The sequence below is a fragment of the Lolium perenne genome, chromosome 4 (genome assembly GCF_019359855.2).
Source record: "Lolium perenne isolate Kyuss_39 chromosome 4, Kyuss_2.0, whole genome shotgun sequence".
Taxonomy (NCBI): Eukaryota; Viridiplantae; Streptophyta; class Magnoliopsida; order Poales; family Poaceae; genus Lolium; species Lolium perenne.
Genome location: NC_067247.2, coordinates 128,621,837 through 128,640,509, shown reverse-complemented (window position 1 = coordinate 128,640,509; position 18,673 = coordinate 128,621,837). Strand labels below are relative to the sequence as shown.

Genomic DNA, 18,673 nt, shown 5'->3' with positions numbered 1-18,673 from the left:
AGCTCCTCTTGAATCCGACAGCACGACGGCGTGGTGTCGGTGGCGGTGAAGAAGTCCGGCGGAGCTTCGCTAAGCTACGCGGGCAATATGGAGGAGAGGGGGGCGGCTAGGGTTTGGGAGGGGTGGCCGGCCACTCTATGGGGGGCGGCCAGCTTGTGGTCTTGGGGTGGCCGGTGAAGGAGATATGCCCTAGAGGCAATAATAAAGTGGTTATTATTTATATCTTTATGTTTATGATAAATGTTTATATATCATGCTAGAATTGTATTAACCGAAACATTAGTACATGTGTGATATGTAGACAAACAAGAAGTCCCTAGTATGCCTCTTAAACTAGCTTGTTGATTAATGGATGATTAGTTTCATAATCATGAACATTGGATGTTATTAATAACAAGGTTATGTCATTGTGTGAATGATATAATGGACACACCCAATTAAGCGTAGCATAAGATCTCGTCATTAAGTTATTTGCTATAAGCTTTCGATACATAGTTACCTAGTCCTTATGACCATGAGATCATGTAAATCACTTATACCAGAAAGGTACTTTGATTACATCAAACACCACTGCGTAAATGGGTGGCTATAAAGGTGGGATTAAGTATCCGGAAAGTATGAGTTGAGGCATATGGATCAACAGTGGGATTTGTCCATCCCGATGACGGATAGATATACTCTGGGCCCTCTCGGTGGAATGTCGTCTAATGTCTTGCAAGCATATGAATGAGTTCATAAGAGACCACATACCACGGTACGAGTAAAGAGTACTTGTCAGGAGACGAGGTTGAACAAGGTATAGAGTGATACCGAAGATCAAACCTCGGACAAGTAAAATATCGCGAGACAAAGGGAATTGGTAATATATGTATATGGTTCATTCGATCACTAAAGTCATCGTTGAATATGTGGGAGCCATTATGGATCTCCAGATCCCGCTATTGGTTATTGGTCGGAGTGAGTACTCAACCATGTCCGCATAGTTCTCGAACCGTAGGGTGACACACTTAAAGTTGGATGTTGAAATGGTAGCACTTGAATTATGGAATGGAGTTCGAATTTTTGTTCGGAGTCCCGGATGAGATCCCGGACATCACGAGGAGTTCCGGAATGGTCCGGAGAATAAGATTCATATATAGGATGTCATTTTATGTGAAATAAAATGTCGCGGAAGGTTCTATGGAAGGTTCTAGAAGGTTCTAGAAAAGTCCGGAAGAAACCACCAAGGAAGGTGGAGTCCACAAGGGACTCCACCTCCATGGCCGGCCAGCCCTAGTGGGGGTGGAGTCCCAAGTGGACTCCACCATAGGGGGCCGGCCACCCCCACATGGGAGGTGGGAATCCCACCTTTGGGTGGGAGTCCTAGTTGGGCTAGGTTTGCCCCCTCCTATGGAAGGTTTTGGTTTCGGGTCTTATTCGAAGACTTGGACACCAACACTTGGGATCCACCTATATAATGAGGGGCCAAGGGAGGGGGCCGGCCACCCCAAGACCATAGCTTGGCCGCCCCCCCTTGAGTGGCCGGCCACCCCCTCCCAAACCCTAGCTTTGCTCCTCCACTTCATATTTCCCGCGTAGCTTAGCGAAGCTCCGCCGGACTTCTACACCGCCACCGACACCACGCCGTCGTGCTGTCGGATTCAAGAGGAGCTACTACTTCCGCTGCCCGCCGGAACGGGGAGGTGGACGTCGTCTTCATCAACAACCGAACGTGTGACCGAGTACGGAGGTGCTGCCCGTTCGTGGCGCCGGAACCGATCGTGATCAAGATCTTCTACGCGCTTTTGCAAGCGGCAAGTGATCGTCTACCGCAGCAACAAGAGCCTCATCTTGTAGGCTTTGGAATCTCTTCAAGGGTGAGACTCGATACCCCTCGTTGCTACCGTCTTCTAGATTGCATCTTGGCTTGGATTGCGTGTTCGCGGTAGGAAAATTTTTGTTTTCTATGCAACGTTATCCTACAAAGTGGTATCGAGCCGTGTCTATGCATAGATGGTTGCACGAGTAGAACACAATGGTTTGTGGGCGTTGATGCTCTTGTTATCTTTAGTTTGAGTACTTTGCATCTTTATGGCATAGTGGGATGAAGCGGCTCGGACTAACTTTACATGACCGCGTTCATGAGACTTGTTCCTCGTTCGACATGCAACTTGTATTGCATAAGAGGCTTTGCGGGTGTCTGTCTCTCCTACTATAGTAAAGATTCAATTTACTCTTCTATTGACAACATTAGTATCAACGTTGTGGTTCATGTTCGTAGGTAGATTAGATCTATATCGAAAACCCTAAACCACGTAAAATATGCAAACCAAATTAGAGAGCGTCTAACTTGTTTTTGCAGGGTTTGGTGATGTGATATGGCCATAATGTGATGATGAATATGTATGAGATGATCATTATTGTATTGTGGCAACCGGCAGGAGCCTTATGGTTGTCTTTAAATTTCATGTTGAGTAGTATTTCAAAGTAGTTGTAATAGTTGCTACATGGAGGACAATCATGAAGACGGTGCCATTGACCTTGGTGCTTCGCCGACGATGATGGAGATCATGCCCGAAGATGATGGAGATCATGTCCGTGCTTTGGAGATGAAGATCAAAGGCGCAAAGACAAAAGGGCCATATCATATCACATATGAACTGCATGTGATGTTAATCCTTTTATGCATCTTATTTTGCTTAGATCGCGACGGTAGCATTATAAGATGATCCCTCACTAAAATCTCAAGATAATAAAGTGTTCATCCTTAGTAGCACCGTTATCAAGTCTTATCGTTTGAAGCATCTCGTGATGATCGGATGTGATAGATTCGATAAGTACATACAACGGGTGCAAGACAGTTTTGCACATGCGGATACTAAGGTGGCCTTGACGAGCCTAGCATGTACGGACATGGTCTCGGAACACGTGATACCGAAAGGTAGAGCATGAATCATATGGTTGATATGATGAACACTTTGAGTGTTCGCCATTGAAATCACACCTTTTCTCGTGATGATCGGGTTTAGGTGCGGTGGATTTGGTTCGTGTGATCACTAAGACAATGCGAGGGATATTGTTTTGAGTGGGAGTTCACTTAGGTTTTTAATTATGTTGAATTAAAATTTGAACTCAATATGTCATAAACTTAGTCTAAACTATTGCAAATATATGTTGTAGAGATGGCGTCCCCAATCAATTTTAATCGGTTCTAGAGAAAGAGAAACTTAAGAGCAACGGTAGCAACTTCACCGATCGGTTCCGTCATGTGAGGATCTTCCTCTCTCGGCGGAAATCTGCAATTTGTGCTTGATGCACCGCTAGGTGACCCTCCTGCAGAAGATGAATCCGATGAAGTAAAAGCTGTTTACGCGACTCGGAAAACTCGGTACTCTCAAGTTCGGTGTGCCATCCCGTGCGATGCGGAATCCGATCTTCAAAAACGTTTTGAGCACCATGATCCTCATGAGTTGATGAATGAGCTGAAAGCTATATTCGAGACTCATGCGGCGATGGAATGCTATGAAGCATCGAAACATTTCTTCAGCTGTATGATGGAAGAAGGCAGCTCCGTTAGTGAGCACATGCTCGCCATGACCGGGCATGCGAAGAAACTCAGTGACTTGGGAATAGTGATTCCTAACAGACTGGGGATTAATCGTGTCCTTCAATCACTGCCACCAAGTTACAAGAACTTTGTGATGAACTACAATATGCAGAACATGAACAAGGAGTTACCTGAACTTTTTGGCATGCTAAAAGCTGCTGAGATTGAGATCAAGAAAGAGCACCAAGTGTTGATGGTCAACAAGACCACCAGTTTCAAGAAACAGGGCAAGTCTAAGGGAAAATTCAAGAAGGGTGGCAAGAAAGCTGCCACGCCTCCTATGAAACCTAAGAACGGCCCTAAGCCAGATGCTGAGTGCTATTCTTGCAAGGAGAAGGGACACCGGAAGCGTAATTGCTCCAAGTATCTGGCTGATCTGAAGAGCGGCCTTGGTCAAGAAGAAGAAAGAAGTATATCTGATATACATGTTATAGATGTTTATCTCACTAGTTCTCGTTCTAGTACCTGGGTATTTGATACTGGTTCGGTTGCTCATATTTGTAACTCGAAACAGGAACTAAAGAATAAACGACAACTACTGAAAGATGAAGTGACGATGCGCGTTGGAAATGGATCCAAGGTCAATGTGATCGCAGTCGGCACACTTCCTCTACATCTACCTTCGGGATTAGTTTTAAGCCTAAATAATTGCTATTATGTACCTGCGTTGAGCATGAACATTATATCTGGATCTTGTTTAATGCAAGACGGTTATTCATTCAAGTCTGAGAATAATGGTTGTTCTATTTTTATGAATAATATCTTTTATGGTCGAGCACCACAAAAGAATGGCTTATTTCTGTTAGATCTCGATAGTAGTGATACGCACATACATAACATTGATGCTAAGCGAATTAAACTTAATGATAATTCTACTTATATGTGGCACTGTCGTCTTGGTCATATTGGAGTGAAACGCATGAAGAAACTCCATACTGATGGATTACTTGAATCACTTGACTTTGAGTCACTTGTTAGATGCGAAGCATGTCTAATGGGAAAAATGACAAAGACTCCATTTTCTGGTATGATGGAGCGAGCTACTGACTTATTAGAAATCATACATACCGATGTATGTGGACCAATGAGCGTAGCATCGCGCGGTGGTTATCGTTATGTTCTAACCTTCACGAGATGATCTGAGTAGATATGGGTATATCTATTTCATGAAACATAAATCCGAAACTTTCGAGAAGTTTAAGGAATTTCAAAGTGAAGTAGAAAATCAACGTAACAAGAAGATCAAATTTCTACGATCTGATCGTGGAGGTGAATATCTGAGTTATGAGTTTGGCATGCATTTAAAGAAATGCGGAATACTTTCACAATTGACACCGCCGGGAACACCTCAACGAAACGGTGTGTCCGAACGTCGTAATCGAACTCTCTTAGATATGGTTCGTAGTATGATGTCTCTTACTGATTTGCCGTTATCATTTTGGAGTTATGCATTAGAGACAGCCGCATTCACTTTAAATAGAGCACCATCAAAATCCGTAGAAACGACACCGTATGAATTATGGTTTAATAAGAAACCTAAGCTGTCGTTCTGAAAGTTTGGGGTTGCGAAGCCTATGTAAAGAAGTTACAACCGGACAAGCTAGAACCCAAAGCGGAGAAATGCGTCTTCATAGGATACCCTAAGGAAACTATAGGGTACACTTTCTATCACAGATCCGAAGGCAAAATCTTTGTTGCTAAGAACGGAACCTTTCTTGAGAAAGAATTTCTCACTAAAGAAGTGACTGGAAGAAAAGTAGAACTCGATGAGATTGATGAATCTATACTCGTTGATCGAGTAGCGCGATCGAAGTTGTACTGTACCGCCTACACCGGCAACAGAGGAAGCTAATGATAATGATCATGAAACTTCGAACGAGGAAACTACTGAACCTCGCAGATCGACAAGGGAACGTGCCACTCCTGATTGGTATGATCCTTGTCTAAATGTCATGATTGTAGATAACAATGATGAGGACCTTGCGACGTATGAAGAAGCGATGATGAGCCCAGATTCCAACAAATGGCAAGAAGCCATGAAATCCGAAATGGGATCCATGTATGATAACAAAGTATGGACTTTGGTAGACTTACCTGATAGCCGAAAGGCTGTCGAGAATAAATGGATCTTCAAGAGAAAAACAGATGCTGATGGTAATATTACTGTCTATAAAGCTCGACTTGTCGCAAAGGGTTTCCGACAAATTCAAGGAGTTGACTACGATGAGACTTTCTCACCTGTAGCGAAGCTAAAATCTGTGAGGATTTTGTTAGCAATAGCTGCATTTTTCGATTATGAGATTTGGCGTATGGATGTCAAAACGGCGTTCCTTAATGGAGATATTGAGGAAGAGTTGTATATGGTACAACCCAAAGGTTTTGTCGATCCTAAAAATGCGACAAAGTATGCAAACTTCAGCGTTCAATCTATGGACTGAAGCAAGCATCAAGAAGTTGGAACCGACGCTTTGATAAGGTGATCAAAGACTTCGGGTTTATACAATGTCATGGAGAGGCCTGTATTTACAAGAAAGTGAGTGGGAGCTCTGTAGCATTCCTGATATTATATGTAGATGACATATTATTGATCGGGAATGATATAGAACTATTAAGCGATGTTAAGGGTTATTTGAATAATAGTTTTTCAATGAAAGACCTTGGTGAAGCATCGTATATATTAGGCATCAAGATTTATAGAGATAGATCAAGACGCCTAATAGGGCTATCACAGAGTACATATCTGGACAAGATTCTAAAGAAGTTTAGAATGGACGAAAGTAAGAAAGGGTTCTTACCTATGTTACTGTGCAAGGTATTGAGTAAAACTCAAGGACCGGCTACGGCAGAAGAAAGAGAAAGGATGTGTAACATCCCCTATGCCTCGGCAATAGGATCTATCATGTATGCCATGCTATGTACTAGACCGGATATAGCACATGCTGTTAGTTTGACTAGCAGATATCAAAGTGATCCAGGAATGGAACACTGGACAGCGGTCAAGAATATCCTGAAGTACTTGAAAAGAACTAAGGATATGTTTCTTTGTTATGGAGGTGACCAAGAGCTCGTTGTAAACGGTTACACCGATGCAAGTTGGAACACTGATCCTGATGACTCTAAGTCACAATCTGGGTACGTGTTTATATTGAATGGTGCTGCGGTAAGCTGGGCAAGCTCGAAGCGGTGCACGGTGGCGAAGTCTTCAACAGAATCGTAGTACATAGCGGCTTCGGAGGCTTCATCGAAGCGGTATGGATGAAGAGGTTCATTGTAGAGCTCGGTGTGGTTCCTAGTGCATTGGACCCATTAATCATTTCTTGTGATAACATGGGTGCCATCGCCAATGCACAAGAGCCAAGGTCACACAAGAGGCTGAAGCATATCAAGCTGCGTTACCACTCGATTCGCGAGTACATCGAAGATGGAGAAGTAAAGATTTGCAAAGTACACACTGATCTGAATGTAGCAGATCCGTTGACTAAAGCTCTCCCTAGGGCAAAGCATGACCAACACCAATATGCCATGGGTGTTAGGTATATTACAATGTAATCTAGATTATTGACTCTAGTGCAAGTGGGAGACTGAAGGAGATATGCCCTAGAGGCAATAATAAAGTGGTTATTATTTATATCTTTATGTTTATGATAAATGTTTATATATCATGCTAGAATTGTATTAACCGAAACATTAGTACATGTGTGATATGTAGACAAACAAGAAGTCCCTAGTATGCCTCTTAAACTAGCTTGTTGATTAATGGATGATTAGTTTCATAATCATGAACATTGGATGTTATTAATAACAAGGTTATGTCATTGTGTGAATGATATAATGGACACACCCAATTAAGCGTAGCATAAGATCTCGTCATTAAGTTATTTGCTATAAGCTTTCGATACATAGTTACCTAGTCCTTATGACCATGAGATCATGTAAATCACTTATACCAGAAAGGTACTTTGATTACATCAAACACCACTGCGTAAATGGGTGGCTATAAAGGTGGGATTAAGTATCCGGAAAGTATGAGTTGAGGCATATGGATCAACAAAGTGGGATTTGTCCATCCCGATGACGGATAGATATACTGCAGGCCCTCTCGGTGGAATGTCGTCTAATGTCTTGCAAGCATATGAATGAGTTCATAAGAGACCACATACCACGGTACGAGTAAAGAGTACTTGTCAGGAGACGAGGTTGAACAAGGTATAGAGTGATACCGAAGATCAAACCTCGGACAAGTAAAATATCGCGAGACAAAGGGAATTGGTAATATATGTATATGGTTCATTCGATCACTAAAGTCATCGTTGAATATGTGGGAGCCATTATGGATCTCCGTATCCCGCTATTGGTTAATGGTCGGAGTGAGTACTCAACCATGTCCGCATAGTTCTCGAACCGTAGGGTGACACACTTAAAGTTGGATGTTGAAATGGTAGCACTTGAATTATGGAATGGAGTTCGAATTTTTGTTCGGAGTCCCGGATGAGATCCCGGACATCACGAGGAGTTCCGGAATGGTCCGGAGAATAAGATTCATATATAGGATGTCATTTTATGTGAAATAAAATGTCGCGGAAGGTTCTATGGAAGGTTCTAGAAGGTTCTAGAAAAGTCCGGAAGAAACCACCAAGGAAGGTGGAGTCCACAAGGGACTCCACCTCCATGGCCGGCCAGCCCTAGTGGGGGTGGAGTCCCAAGTGGACTCCACCATAGGGGGCCGGCCACCCCCCCCTGGGAGGTGGGAATCCCACCTTTGGGTGGGAGTCCTAGTTGGGCTAGGTTTGCCCCCTCCTATGGAAGGTTTTGGTTTCGGGTCTTATTCGAAGACTTGGACACCAACACTTGGGATCCACCTATATAATGAGGGGCCAAGGGAGGGGGCCGGCCACCCCAAGACCATAGCTTGGCCGCCCCCCCTTGAGTGGCCGGCCACCCCCTCCCAAACCCTAGCTTTGCTCCTCCACTTCATATTTCCCGCGTAGCTTAGCGAAGCTCCGCCGGACTTCTACACCGCCACCGACACCACGCCGTCGTGCTGTCGGATTCAAGAGGAGCTACTACTTCCGCTGCCCGCTGGAACGGGGAGGTGGACGTCGTCTTCATCAACAACCGAACGTGTGACCGAGTACGGAGGTGCTGCCCGTTCGTGGCGCCGGAACCGATCGTGATCAAGATCTTCTACGCGCTTTTGCAAGCGGCAAGTGATCGTCTACCGCAGCAACAAGAGCCTCATCTTGTAGGCTTTGGAATCTCTTCAAGGGTGAGACTCGATACCCCCTCGTTGCTACCGTCTTCTAGATTGCATTTTGGCTTGGATTGCGTGTTCGCGGTAGGAAAATTTTTGTTTTCTATGCAACGTTATCCTACAGCCGGCCCCCTCCCTTGGCCCCTCATTATATAGGTGGATCCCAAGTGTTGGTGTCCAAGTCTTCGAATAAGACCCGAAACCAAAACCTTCCATAGGAGGGGGAAACCTAGCCCAACTAGGACTCCCACCCAAAGGTGGGATTCCCACCTCCCATGTGGGGGGTGGCCGGCCCCTTATGGTGGAGTCCACTTGGGACTCCACCCCATCTAGGGCTGGCCGGCCATGGAGGTGGAGTCCCTTGTGGACTCCACCTTCCTTGGTGGTTTCTTCCGGACTTTTCTAGAACCTTCTAGAACCTTCCATAGAACCTTCCGCGACATTTTATTTCACATAAAATGACATCCTATATATGAATCTTATTCTCCGGACCATTCCGGAACTCCTCGTGATGTCCGGGATCTCATCCGGGACTCCGAACAAATATTCGAACTCCATTCCATAATTCAAGTGCTACCATTTCAACATCCAACTTTAAGTGTGTCACCCTACGGTTCGAGAACTATGCGGACATGGTTGAGTACTCACTCCGACCAATAACCAATAGCGGGATCTGGAGATCCATAATGGCTCCCACATATTCAACGATGACTTTAGTGATCGAATGAACCATACACATATATTACCAATTCCCTTTGTCTCGCGATATTTTACTTGTCCGAGGTTTGATCTTCGGTATCACTCTATACCTTGTTCAACCTCGTCTCCTGACAAGTACTCTTTACTCGTACCGTGGTATGTGGTCTCTTATGAACTCATTCATATGCTTGCAAGACATTAGACGACATTCCACCGAGAGGGCCCAGAGTATATCTATCCGTCATCGGGATGGACAAATCCCACTGTTGATCTATATGCCTCAACTCATACTTTCCGGATACTTAATCCCACCTTTATAGCCACCCATTTACGCAGTGGTGTTTGGTGTAATCAAAGTACCTTTCCGGTATAAGTGATTTACATGATCTCATGGTCATAAGGACTAGGTAACTATGTATCGAAAGCTTATAGCAAATAACTTAATGACGAGATCTTATGCTACGCTTAATTGGGTGTGTCCATTATATCATTCACACAATGACATAACCTTGTTATTAATAACATCCAATGTTCATGATTATGAAACTAATCATCCATTAATCAACAAGCTAGTTTAAGAGGCATACTAGGGACTTCTTGTTTGTCTACATATCACACATGTACTAATGTTTCGGTTAATACAATTCTAGCATGATATATAAACATTTATCATAAACATAAAGATATAAATAATAACCACTTTATTATTGCCTCTAGGGCATATCTCCTTCAATACATGTCTGGATGATCATGTTCTTTTTCTCAAACTCTCAGTTAACGTTTGCTGGCTTTAATTTAGATATGCAAATGAGGGCAACTTTTCTTGTTTAGTACCCTGTTTCCGAGGGATGAGGCGCTGTTGGCTATTTGCTGGTGGCGAAGAGTGCGCAATCGTCGCGACTCGCAGGTGCTGGATCAATGGCGCTTGACAACAGCGAGGTGTAGATGGTGACATGCACATCAGAGTCGAGTAGTGTTGACGCGAGGCGGCAGCAAGTACGGGCGAGTCAGGTGGGTAATAGCTACCATGTTCTTACTGCCTGTTGCTTTTGCAATTGAAAGGTATGCAGATTTTTCGCTTGTTATTTGCTTGGATTATATGGGTAGGTAAAAGTTCAAGGCAGAGGTAAAACTACTTTACTTCCAATATAACCACTTGTACCAGATAAGCACAATTGCAGATCCTGTATTATTTATAAAGCTTCTACACACCATAACATTGATATATAGTACTTGAGAGGGTAACTAAGTGATGTGAATCTGACTTTGGTTTTGGTGCTAATGCAGTACTATGAGTCACTTCTGCTAGAAGCCAAAGCGAAGAATGAGCGAGAAGTTCTACTGGTACTGCGAAAGATGTGGGCATTAAACTCCAATAGTTACAGACAAAGATTGATAGTTGACTAAACTTCCATCATTATCTGAGAAAGTTGTATAGTTATATAGATCAAAGGGGGCTATGTACTATAAATACACTATTAGAGGTAGGGAAAAGGCTAAATTCGCCGGATGAGCGTAGATGATAACAAATTTTGGAATTTGTTCCGATGAATGGTGACAACATCAGTACCTCGTGATCTTCTGATGCCTAGTTATCAAAAGGATTGAACGATTTAACGCCTTTTTTTTTTATCTATCTTGCTAAATTTATTCTCTTATCATTTATAATTTGTTGATGCAATGCAATGTAGCTTTCCCAGTTTCTCGAACAATGAAATGCAATGCGGAATCTCAATTCCATTGCTTTGTTTCATCACTGAATTTAGACAATACTATTTGCTGCTCCACAGTACTATCACACAACAGAGTGAACTCTCAAAACGTGTTATATTCAGGAGCGGAGGGCATACATTCTAGCAGGAAACGGAAAGACAGATGCAATGCAGCTTTCCCATTTCCAAACAATGAAATAAAATACAATACGGAATCTCAGTTACATTGCGATGTTTCCTCATAGAATGTTGATGAGAATATTTGCTGCTCCACAACATTCACACAACAAAATGATACATTCAACTAGCGGGAAAGGGAAAGACAAATGGGTGAGCAGAAATTGCTACTCCAGTTTCAGTGCAAGCAAAATGCAAGACAGCCGGTTCCTCAATCTTTTTTCTGTAGGATTTTGTCCAGTTCTCAACAACCAATATCTTCTCATCCTTTACAAGAATTGCTTCGTGCAACTTGGATGGAGGCTAAGCCCCAACTACTGTTGGCACAACCCTGGCATGAGAACAATTGTCAGAATGACTATCTTCAAAGAAGTTCAGAAGTTACATGCAGAACCCAAACAAAAAATAAATGGTGAAGTACAATACCAAGTCTGAGTTAGTTTGTCCAGAATTTCAATGCCAAAGGGTGTTTTCAAGTCCTCATCTGATCTGCCAATTACATACTGCAAACTCCAAAACAAGAAACTGTTGTCACAATCTAGCTTTATACTTTAGAGCGCTCCTTACTATGATAAACGCTGACAGCTACATGGGAAAAGTTTAGTTTATTGGGTCTATGCAAATAATAGGTATTAGCAGCAGTGGTCGTTCATGAATGAAGGTTAGCAGTTAGCACTAACATTAAGTAAATACACTTCACAGAAAGAGTGAGAGAACATGTGTATCTCCCCTATCAATCTAATTTGTCAGCATATAGCTAACGAGCCCAGCGCATTTCGGAGTGATGTTAACGAAAGCTACTATACGCCTGTGTGAATCTATTGGTAGTTTGGTACACAGTTGACAAAATTCTGGAACGGAATAGAATTACCTCAAGTTTGGCGCCTCAAAGCCTGCAAATAGGAAATGGTTCTCAGTTCAGTCTGCACGAGAGAGTATGCAAATCAAGTCGTACCGAGAAGGCGTCACTAGCGTGGACGACAGCGGCCTTGGAACTGGAATACGCGCGGACGTCCCCGGCGGCGGCGGAGCACCGCAGACGAGCTGGGCATACGGACGTCCCCGGCGGCGGTGGAGTAGCGCAGATGAGCTGGGAGACGCGCGAACGTTCCCGGCGGCGGCGGAGCAGCGCAGACGGGGAAGAGGGCGTTGGGGAGCAACTCATGGGGTAAAACGAGGACGGTGGACGCGCGGGGAACGAAAATTGAGAGGACTGTGCGGAGGTCGTGGAACGACGACCTGGGAGGCGTGGCCGTCCGGCGAGCTTGGCCAGGATCTCCTTGATGAGGAGGGGCGGCCGTGACTGTGGGGGCGGTGGTGACTTGGGCAGCGGCGCTCGTCAGGTGACTGGGATGGATGAGGGGGTGGCAGCGACAAGAATCCCCTGGAGACAAGGACGGCGGCGCCGCCGCTCATGGAGGAAGAAAGCCACCAGGAGAGGGAGAGAAGGATGGTCCACGGCCTATTTTACCAGCGTCCACTTTGATGAACCGATGGCCATCGATTACTTTTCATCACTCTGATATATGTTTTGGTACAAGTTTTAGGGTGATTGGCATTTTTAATAACCGTCCATCCACCCTGATCTGATGGTGATAAATAGACGGAACCAATCTGACGGAACCAAAAATGTGGGACCGGAACCTTAAATGTATTTTCTGAAAATTATAAAAAACAAGTGTCCTTTTGAGCGGCCGAAACATCCGATGAAACTGCACGAATCTTAAAGTGATTGACTTTATCCCCTCTCCCCGCTCATCATCTTTTCTTTTTCTTGAACTGGCCCCTCTTCATCATCTCTGGTAGTATGTTTCCGACGGAATCCTCTCCCCGGAGATCCTCTCTCCACCAACCAGATCACATCCTAATTCCAATTTCTTGCCAGCGAGCGACCCTATCGGTGAACTCTCGATGACTGCGCGGCTGTCTCCCACATGGCTGTCGTCGGCGGAACCACCAAGTCGTGCACCTGCGCTAGGCGAGGAAGGAGGAGGGACGTCGGGGCCATATCCAGGATAAGCGGCAGGGAACCTGGGCGGCGCTGCCTCCTCTCGATTCCCCAATTCCCGGACCCTGCCTCTGCGCTCCGTGCCCGTTTCGTGTTCGACGGAAGGCTCGCCTGATCAGCGGAAGTCAGGGGAGGCAGGGATATACTTGGTGAAACTTGACGGGCGGCAGGAGGCTCTCCACTTCGCCAAGATCATGTTGCGGCTCAAGAAGCTCAGCTACGGCCTCAGCCAGGAGCACGGCGACCCTGTCCTCATCAGAATGTCTGCGCCAGCCTAACGCTGGCCTTACAGGTCTAGCTTGTATTTACACACGCTAAGAAAATGCTTATTCGGCACCAAAGATTTTGCTTCGTCTTCAATGAATTGACTAGTGGCTACTACATACTTACTACTAGACTAGATCAGATTTCGTGATCAAATTACTAACTGAGTCGTGTTTACTCACACGATGATAACTCTGCCTTGCGTGGTTGCTTGATGTTTCAGAGAGGGACACTAGCAGGTACTTCCAAGTCTGCCAGGACCGATATGGGGCGGAAGATGACATCGGTGCATCATAGGCTCTCTTTGCTTGACAGCAACAATGGCAGCAGAGGTTGACACATTGATGATGATGATGATTTTAAGCTGGTGGTGAGATGCTTAAAAGAACGAAATCATCTGATCTCCCGTTAGTTGGGTTGGAAACAACTGGTTCTTGAGTTTGAATTATTCCTCCAATAATCCAAAAGTTAACTTTCATAGTTCTTAATTCATGGTTGTTCCTAGCAGCTATGGTGAAGTTTATGAAGAAGCTTGCTAGGATGGATATTGATATGAGGGTTGAAGAGAAGCATTCATTTTCAGTTTGTTTTTAAGAATACAATTTGTACCAGTTGTGCCCTATGTCGAAAAGATTATCGTTAAGTTTGTTTTTGGGCTCTCTAGTGCCATTTCCCCTTCTATTGTAAGAGTGGAGCATGTGACATAACACTTCTAAAGTGGCTCACACATTCTTATTGGAGAGCTAAGGAAGGTTACCTCATAATATGTTACTGCAGTTATATCAAAGTGGTACTGATAACTTGCCTAATAGATTTGGTGTCTATGCATAGCACAACAAAGCAAGACAGCTTTAGCCTGAATATTCAACTGTATATCCGCTCTCATTTCTACCGCAAATAACGAGGATAATGTTGAATGGTTGTTCGTTAGGCTTTAAGTTCTACTCTTGTATCTTTGCTCAGTTCAGGAAGAACTGGTATGCTTAGTGTCATTTACTTCAGCTGTAGTTCTTAAAAAGGATTGAATGATGTAAGCCTTTTTATTATCTATCTTTAATGTCGTCCTCCAGCCGGGCCTTGCTGCCACTTGTGCAATCTTCAGCTGCCAATATGCTTACAGCTTCAACAAAGTGGTTTGCAAGAACTACATTATAGTAGAAATAATACAGAATCGATCCCCTACTCAAACAGTCCAGAATAACTTAACGTAATCTGGATTAACAAATATTTGATCTAAAAGAATAACCAGTAACCATGTCCCATGTTTGCGCAAACTACAGGCAGAAAGATAGATTGGTCAGCTACATCCTTGGAGCGCCTAACTGCTGGAACCTTGGCGCACCAGCTATGCATGAGAGAACAATTAAGATCTCAGTTATGCGTGAGCTGGTCGAGCATTGGTGCTCACTTAGGCGGACAGCGGATGCCCCTGGTGGTCGTACATGGTGGCTCAGCCTGCCGCCGACGCCCAGTTCCTCGCCTTGTCGGCCTCAGCATGTCGTACTGGCTAGTGGCCACCCATGAAGTCCATAACGGTCACGGTTGTCCTGCCCATGTAAGCGTCCACCCACCTGCCAGCGTCAAACCCGAGTCCAGAGTGGAAGCACGCCCTGCGCGTCTCGGGGCTTGATGGCGAGCACGATGCGAGATCATCATGTTCAAGGTCTCCACGTTCTTGGCCGGTCAGCCGGTGCCATCGCCCGAAAGCACTCACTCGCCGCGTCGCAACACTTGCCGTACATGTCGAGAGCCACCCTGCGACGACGACGCGCCGGTACACCACCCTGGCCAGTGCAAGGTTCCCGGCGCCGACGCATGCCGCGAACGCCGCCGTGGCAGCCACGGCACAACCACGCCGTCAACAGCCATAGCCAGGAACAGGGCCGAGGCCTCTCGGAGCTGGCCTAGACACGTGTGGCCAGGAGACCACGTTCGGTGCCCCCAGCGAATAGGGCGCGTGCGACCCCGCTCCGGCCGTGGAAGAGCTCGATGAGGACGTCAGTGCGTCACGCACGCCGTGGTGGCAGCAGTTGATGCCGAACTTCATGGCGTAGGCGTGCAGAGCCGGGCGCGGTCTCGTCGGGCGGTATCAAGGATACCGATGGCTAGGCTCCGGAGCGCGCCGGCGTCGTCCGGTGCACCCTCGCGGCCGAGTGATGCCGCGCGCAGGCCTACAAAGCGCGGCCGTGGGCTACTGGGTTGCCGCGTGGGCGGATAAGGAGTGTCCATGGCGATGCGTCGTAGTCGATGACGGCGCTCCGTTTGTAGCTTAATGGCGGCGATCTATTATGTTGTCCTTTGTAGGGTAAAGAGAAGAAGGTTTAATTTTTTCCCTTTGCTTTGACCTAGAGACGAAGGCTGATTGACCGCTGGGTTACACCTTTTCCCGATCAAAGCATTATACATATTATAAAAACGTATCAGCTCTTTTAATCAACGGCCACAAAAATTCATATTCAACCGAATAAGACGGAACCAAGGTTCCGTGCCAATCACTGTAAAAGAGCTCATGTTTTGGATTGTTGAAGTATCATAGGAATTACATAAAAAATATTTCTGTTTTAATCAACGGTCATGAAAAATTAGATTAGACGGAACCTAAAATAGATTAGACGGAACCTAGGTTCCGTGCCAATCACCATAAAAGAGCTCAATTATAATATATGAGAAATATACATGAATAGATAAAATCATATTTAATTCTGAATTAGTTTGTACAATACTAAGAACTTCACCCGTGAAATTTGGCCATGAAACATTACTTTTGACTACACCAATGTCTAGTACACCTAGAGATGTCATATAGAAACAATTTCTTTATCTGCACAGATCACCCTATTAGAGAATATGACAGCACCAAACTGTTTGTAAGCTTGTCCCAAGTTATAAAATGAGAAATCCCAAGTTAAAGACGAATAGAAGTACAACTCCAAAAGCAGCATCAAGAGGCAAAGACTCATGACCAAGGAGTCAATGATACATTGCGGCTGATCAAACATACAAATGAGATGAGTTGGAGACTTCATCACACAACTGGTAGCACGTAGATCAATCAGCATGTTCAGGCATATGAAAAGGCATTGATCCATGTTGTACCCTGAGTTTATGTTCTAAAAGCCACCAAAAGCACCTAAATAGGTGCTTTTTTTGGCTTTTGGATTTTGGAAGCCAAATTTTTGGCTTCCAAAATCCAAAAGCCAAAAAAAGCACCTATTTAGGTGCTTTTGGTGGCTTTTGCCAAAGCCAAAAGCCAAAAAAAGCCACACCAAACACCCCCGTATCTGTACCTATCCAAATTTCACTTTATCCCTCACACGTTACAACCCTGAGCCTTTGTTGCTCTGTTATACATACATGCATGCTGTAGGTCCTCATGAAGCACATGACAACTAAATAAGTTGATATGTATATCAGTAAGAATAATACCATGAGGCTTTGCCAAAAAAAAAAAAAAATATAGCATGAGACTGAATGCCAACCATGATGGCTTGCAGGATTTTCAGAACTGTCAGGATATCCATCTTTGCAAACCGAATAAACGGAAATTGGCCTCAAAGGAATTCTGATATCTGGCCAATCTGTCTTAACAAATGTATTATGTATCTGGGTAACAAATTCCAATGAAAAAAAAAGTATTCATGGGACATCAGAGGGGAACAAACATATACGATCAGCAAGAGAAAGAAAGTAGAAGATGCATCAGCTGTTTCAATGTAAAAAACAAAAAATTAAGTGTAAGAGAGGAGATCTTGTGTACCAATGTAAGCATGTTGTGGAGCTTCTTCGTCGGTTCATCCTTGACTCAGAATCCAATAAAATCGGTGGGAAATTTAATGAGTAGCACATAGAATCTAACGAAAATCGGATCAGATCGGCGCAGGCAAAACATGGAGCAGCTTTCGAGCGGAATAACAACCTTGCAGATTGAAAACCATGAGGAAGTCGGTAATAAAAGAAAAGGGGGGAAGGAGAATCTGGAGCGGAGAGAATGACGCGGGCAGGCGGGAGCGATTGAAATCTGTGGCAACACGGGGAGCTTTTTGAAGGTGGAGGGAGCACCGGGTCAGTAGCAGTTTCTTGTGTATTTGCACAGCAATAATGGCATGGGACGGTTTCATGGGAATTTGTTGCAAGGAGGGCATAGGTCGTAGAAGGGATATGAGTGGCCACGAAGTCGTAGGTCACGGCGGCAGAGATCACTATCAAGGAAGATGAATGGCGGCGAACGGCGGCGAACAATTTCGGTACCACTAGAAAAAGACCGACCTTCACGAAGGGAAACTAGACCCACCTCAGAACAACACGTGGCAGCGTGTGTTATATCCCCGCGCGTACGTCATCCCTTACACCGTACGCGTACGTCGTCCCACGCGCGACCGCGCCGCGCGCCTACTCGTGCCTATGTCGACTCGCCCCGTACGTCTCCCGCGCCGTGCGTGTACCTGGCCGGCCGCGTAAGAGCATCTCCAGCCGCGTCCCCCAAAGCGTCCCCCAAAGAGATTTGGGGCGCGCCGGACCAAAAAACCGTTCTAGCCGCGTCCCCCAAAGCCCATTTTTGTCCGACGCGCCCCCAATACGATGTCCGGCGCCTCGAGCCCGTCCCCGTCCCACAGGGGACGCTCCGGGGACGCCGGACACACCGAAAAGCGAGGCGGGAAGTGGCGGGGCCGACTCGTCAGCGGCACAATAAATTTTAACCTAACCGTCGCCTACCTCGCGACGGAAGTTATTGGCGCGCAGCGACGGTGCAGTTCCCGCAGAGCCACAGCGACGCGTCCCGTCGCGCCTAGCTCTACGTGCCGGCGTTAATGAGCGCCACCGCTCCTCCGCCTCCCTCCGGCCTATAAAAGGCCGCCTCTCATCGTCCCTCTCACACACAAACCCTAGCGCATCTCTCCCGAACCCTAGCCGGCACCATCTCAACAAGACTCGACGCTATGTCTGGTAGAGGCGGAGGCCAACCTTGCGGCCGTGGT

General features: G+C 45.5%; 2 long non-coding RNA genes across 2 annotated transcripts; one reads left to right on the top strand and one right to left on the bottom strand.

Annotated features, from left to right (window-relative positions):
- Window positions 1-11,410: 11,410 nt before the first annotated feature.
- On the bottom strand, window positions 11,411-12,910 carry LOC127348614 (uncharacterized). The gene is made up of 3 exons (XR_007879850.1): window positions 12,297-12,910; window positions 11,852-11,928; window positions 11,411-11,756 (listed from the first exon to the last, which is right to left on the bottom strand). It is a non-coding gene; the product is annotated as an uncharacterized lncRNA (long non-coding RNA).
- A 113-nt stretch (window positions 12,911-13,023) lies between these two features.
- LOC127293870 (uncharacterized) lies at window positions 13,024-14,508 on the top strand. Its single transcript, XR_007846198.2, has 2 exons — window positions 13,024-13,725; window positions 13,921-14,508. It is a non-coding gene; the product is annotated as an uncharacterized lncRNA (long non-coding RNA).
- Window positions 14,509-18,673: the final 4,165 nt, after the last annotated feature.